The sequence below is a fragment of the Octodon degus genome, unplaced genomic scaffold (assembly GCF_000260255.1).
Source record: "Octodon degus isolate 3935 unplaced genomic scaffold, OctDeg1.0 scaffold00221, whole genome shotgun sequence".
Lineage (NCBI taxonomy): Eukaryota > Metazoa > Chordata > Mammalia > Rodentia > Octodontidae > Octodon > Octodon degus.
In genome coordinates, this window is record NW_004524797.1 from 630,979 (window position 1) to 636,743 (window position 5,765).

The 5,765-nt window shown below is 44.2% G+C and overlaps 1 pseudogene; it reads left to right on the forward strand.

Moving 5' to 3' along the window:
• The window catches only part of LOC105744080, a 6,591-nt pseudogene extending 2,812 nt beyond the window's left edge, over positions 1-3,779 (forward strand).
• The last annotated feature ends 1,986 nt before the right edge of the window (positions 3,780-5,765 follow it).

Below are 5,765 nucleotides of genomic sequence, written 5' to 3' on the forward strand. Positions count from 1 at the left end.
TTATTATTATTATTATTATTATTATTATTATTATCATTATCATCACCATCAGTATTGTTAGAATTTATTACCCTGTAGCTGCATGATCTTTTGAGGTTCTTAAACATAAACAGAATATGAATGAGTGATTCACTATACAAAAGTTGTTGCCAATAAATCTCCAGAGATCATCTTAATCTTTTGATCTTAAAGTAGAGTTGAGGCTTGGGTAATATGAATCATTAGTTATCTTTCACTATTAGTAAGCAAGAGGATTGTGCCTTTCAAGGGGAGCTTTGACACCCACACTTTCCTCTTATGATGTCAACTACATGGAACTTTCATTCTCTCTTATAAATCACAACTAATGTTGATGAAGCACTTTCTCTTGGCCAAATAATCCATGGCTTTATACACGGATTATTTGTGTGATATGAGAGGTTCAGAGAGACAAAGTGATTTGTCCATGGTCACATGATCAACATATTTTTAAATAGGGACTAAACCCATATTTTCTGGGGCCAATACTGGTGCATTTTCCACTACACATTCTGTCACTGTCACTGGATCTCTGTCTCAGAATACCCACTGAGTGCTCCTTCCCACTTCTAGAAAGAGGCATACTCAGCCTTAAGATTTCCTAGTTAAATTAGCAATGATCTTGAGCAATGTCAAGTGAGAGCTGATTACCTCTTTACTTACTAAGTTTCAGCAAGCAACTTTCACTCTTCACTTCCTGATGCCAGCCTGATTCACACAGCCCACACCCAGCTTGAGCTCCTCTGAGGCAGCTCCTTGAGGGAGGAGAAAAAACCAAGTCCCACTTAAGGAACTTAGGAAGGAGAAGAAAGCAGAAAATGAGGCTCTCACAGAATATCAAGTCCTATTTGGATGTAAATAAAAGAAAGTGGGTAGTAAACAAGTCAACAAATCCTTAAAGAATCAGAGCCAGGGTTACATAGGCTGGGAATCCATTCCGTTTCCCCTTTGTGGTCCTCAGTTTCCTTGTCTGTAGAATGGGCAGTTGCTGCCTGCCTTGTGGTAGATATCTTCACATTGGAAGAGATCACACTTACATGGAAGCAGGCGCACAGCAGACCCTGGATGGTGCCTGCTTCTCTGTCCCTCTGCCTTCCTGCATATTCTCCCAGCACACTGTCTGACTTCTCTCAGACCTGTAGAGACTCATCCAGCCTGATGTTAGGAATATCATATAAAAGCTACCATTTTGGGATATTGTAGAAAACAAAAGGCTCAGAGAACTACAGTTCCAATTCCTTGGACATATACCTGAATGTCCCAGCATTCGATGCAGTGTTGTAAACAGGGATCGTGCTAAGAAATATAAGTTTACTACATAGATGTCTGAGTTTTAAATCATGGTCCAGTCTTCATACTCTTCACAAGCACTGTTACTGGTTACTGCGACATCTATCATATTACCAGAGCCACCAACAGCCTAGGAGGGGGTTAGAAAATATAGGTTCTCTCCGTTCTATGGATGGGAAAAGTTTCTGTGAGGTTAGGTGACTTGTTACAGGTCACAGAGGTCTCCTGATCTAATACAGAGGTCTTTGCATCTGAATAGCTTGTTGATCTTTGGCAAGGAAGAGCGTATCCTTGAGCTTGCCTCCCAGTAATGTTTCCCTTGATCTCAGAATGAGGAGATGAACTTTGGTCAGGGGACAACACAGTGGGAACTGAACTGGGACAAAATTTGGCGTTCTCCAATTCTTTCCATTTGATTAATCTCATTCTGCTTTGTGTCTTAGACTGAAAAGTAGTAGATGTAATTAAGGCAGGGAGCACTTGGAACTAATAAAATGAAAGAAATGCTTCAGGTCCTCAGAACCCTGGTAAATCAAACCCCATGAGTGACTATAAAGAGTGCCCAGCCCCACATCCTGCCTTCCCAAGGGACCCAATCCTGCACTGTATCCTGGAGTCTTGTCCTAGCCACCCGGCTGCTGCCAGGAAGCTCAGAGAGAGCACTCAAGGCCCAGAGCTGCTGTGTGGAGCCAAGTTTGGATCTCAGGTGCCTAGATACACACAGTACTCTCTCTAGCACTGCTTCTGACCCAGCTGTTACAGGTCAGTGGATGCTTAAATGGGGGTTAAGAAAAGAGGTATCTGGGGCTCTCAAGAGGGGCCATGGCTCCAGGGCACACTTGACTTCTCTCTCTATGGAGTCAGGGATTCACTCTAGTGATACCCATGGCTATTTTCTCATAGGGCACCCTGCCTCTCCAGAACATATCCTTGACCCTGCCAAAAGGAGGCCTTACTCTAAATTAAGCAGCCTGAGAGAGTTGGTTGAACTGAGTGAGTTGTAGGGAAACTCATGTACTTACTTAACATTTGCCAGCAAACTGCTTTCTGACAACCTTTGCCCTAAAGTCTGAGAATTCTGTACTGAACTGGGAATGAGATTTTACCCTTTATAATCTGCTAAGATTTACATCTAAGCAGCTGAAATACAAACCAGAGATGGGCAGGGTCCTAAAAGGAGATAGCAGAATTATGCTGCATGGTCTCGCTTCAGCTTCATCCTACAACACTGGGTGGTAACCTTGGTTAATTTGCTCAATCTCTCTACTCGCAGTTGCCACACACATCCTTCCTTCCTGAAGAGCTACTCTAAAAATGAAATAAGATGGTGGCCTTATAAGTACTCTGTAGACAAGCTAAGCAAGGACAGATTATGAGGAGAGTTTAATGTCATCTTTTTTTGGGGGGTAGAGTGTGTGCTTAGGATTAAACCCAGGGTCTTCACACTGAGATATATCCCCAGCCCTTTTCTATTTTTTATTTTGAGACAGGTTCTCGGTTTAAGCCTAGGCTTAAACTTCTAATCCTCCTGCCTCAGCCTCCCAAGTTGCTGGGATTACAGGTATGGGCCATCATGCCTGGCTTACCCATGTCATCATTAATGGAGATGCCATTTACTCAACACTTTTCCAAGTATCCAGTCAGTATCACTTGCAATTATTCCAGCCGGCCAGATACAGCTATGTTATTATCTACATTTTAGACATGAGAAATGGAGGCTCAGACAGGTAACATGTCACACAAAGTTGTGACACAGCTGGTACCAGAACCAGGTCATTTGGATTCCAGAGCCAGTGTTCTTTCTGAACTTCCTCCTTCCTTTTTCCTCTTTACTCTTACTCAGCAGCACCTTTTTGGACCCATTCTCTCTGCTGTGCAAAGCTAACATGCACCAGCTCTGGAACTTTCCCTCAGGGGCTCACAGCCTTGAGGGAGGCCAGTGAGGAGCGGTGACTGCAAGTGGAAGAGCTCTCAGAGAGGACCATCTGGGGGCCAGAAGAAAGACACTGAGAACAAGGCCACAGGAAGCAGTAATTCCAGGAAAGCACAGGGAAGAGGATGTATTTTGTGACATATGTCAAGGAGTCTGGCTTTGTCCTGAGGGCCCGTGAGAGCTGAGTCCATAGGGTCTCAGTAGCCCCCACTTCTTGTCTTCATGGCCCCTTGTTTAGCCTCTGGCTGGCTGACTCTGCAACTGAGGAGTCAGGTCAGACTGATCCATAGGCTGTGACAACACTGAGGCCAGTCAGCACAGAGCTGCCCAAGTGACATGGAGGAACTGGGCAGGGACTAGGGCAGGGCCAAAAGCTGGGCAGCACCAGAAACACCTCTCAGTGGCTCTGGGGACTCAAGGACAGTCAGTAAACATTCATTCCTTCATTTATTCATACTATAAATATTTATTAAAAGGTTACCCTCAGAGAACTAAAGAGACAAAATTCCCTGGCCTCCTTAGGTTCACTGTCAAATAGACATAAAAGAAGCAAGCAAATTTTGCATGAATTTAGAAGGCAACAGAGTGCATAGAAAGATACAGTAGGTTGGTGATCTAGAGTGGGGCTGCCGAATGGGCTGCTTGGCCCATTCCAGGAAAGCACAAGGGGCCATGAAGACAAGAAGTGGAGGCTACTGAGACCCTATGGACTCAGCTCTCACGGGCCCTCAGGACAAAGCCAGACTCCTTGACATGTGTCACAAAATACATCCTCTTCCCTGTGCTTTCCTGGAATGATCTGGGGTCAGACATGGAGGGGGCCCTGGGATGATGGCCAGGATATGCCTGAGCTAGCCACTCTCCTACCAAGGCCAAGAGAGGGAGCCCCTGTTAGTAAGCATCACCTGCGTGGCAGGCATGCATGTACGTGGTGTCTACCCTCAACCACACTGTGAGGTGGGAACTAATACCTCCACCTTCAGACAAGGAAAATGAAGTTCAAGGAGATCAAGTTACTACTCTAAAGTCACGCAGCTTTTCGTAGTGGAGCTGAAATTTGAGCCCAGGCCGCTCTGATGACTCCAACCCATGTTCTGGCAAGGTTTGTGGTCTAGGCAGCAATTGCCCTGGCTTCGAAGGCTAGGCAGACTTTGCAGCATAGAGGAAAGGTTGGGATGGAAAAGGGAACAAAGAATACTTCAAACATAAATGATAGAATACTGAGCAGGAAAGGGGAGGGGTGGGTAATTGTGCATTCCTAGACTAAGGAAAAAAAGTTGCCTTTGTTTCACTTAAAAAAAAAAAAAAAAAAGTAGGTGCTGGAGCTAAGCCTGAGAACTTCAATCAGGACCATTACACAGAGCATTGAATTGCAGGCAAAGGCAAGGGGTATGGGAGCAGCCCCTTTCCATTGTATTCACAAAGCTTCCAACCTAGCAGCCCTCATGAAAAGGGTAAGAAAAACCCAACAACATGAAAGAAGATGTGTCATATTTAACTAAGAGATTTTAGCAGACTTTTGGAGGAAAACAAAATCACAAAACCCACAGGTTTTGCTTGATGGTGCCTACAAGGGAGTTTTGGAAACAGGTATGTGGATCAAAATATAATGCTCCCCACTTAAATAGCTTTATTTCTCAACAACTGTACTAAGTCCCTAAGCTCCCAGCATATAGGAGAAGGGAACAGGCATCACCGATCCTTGCAGAGGACAGAGAGCACAGCTGGCAGGAAGCCTGGGTCCAACTTAGATCACACAGGGGAGACTTTGGGAGGATAGAAGAAGGAAGGATACATCTTCTTAGATCTTGGGTTAACTCCTGTGAAGTCTCATCCTCACCTTGATTTTGGCCTCCAAATGAGAAACATTCAGAGGCCTATAAAGAGTTGAAGAACAGAACTCAGAGGGCCTTATTCCATTTCCTGTGGGGTTCCATTTGCTTTCCTCAAGTCCCTACTGTATGATATAGCCTCTAACACAGGGCCTCTGCACACAGGAGCCATTGAGAAGACTGCCCTCCCACCTAAGGGCACCCTCAGCCCCCTACAAGCAACCTGCAAGACTCTATAGGTCTTTGGGCTTCTATTGAAGGTCAGACAGGGCAACAGGGAACTGCAGTCCTAAAACTGGATTCCAAATATAATTCTTCCACAATTTTGGAATGAAGTAACACAGCCCCCCCCACAGGGGATCTTCTTGTATCTCTTTGTTTTTTTTTTCAAAGTTTTATTGATAAACAGATAGCAATGAGACAGTTTCAAATCAAATCGGAAGTACAGTTTCAACAAATAATACACTGCATATATTCTTCTTAGTGGTTAATTGCTGTACAAGATGCAGACTTGTGATCCTATTTACAAACACCATTAGAACAAATCATTCTATTCATTAAGAGAATGCAACTATATATCTATCCCAACCTCTTTGAATGCACAGATACAAAATGGACATTCATCGGTATGCCCCATTTGTTCTAAGTTCCGTTATTGAATATTATAGGTGTGTAAACTCAGCAAAATATTC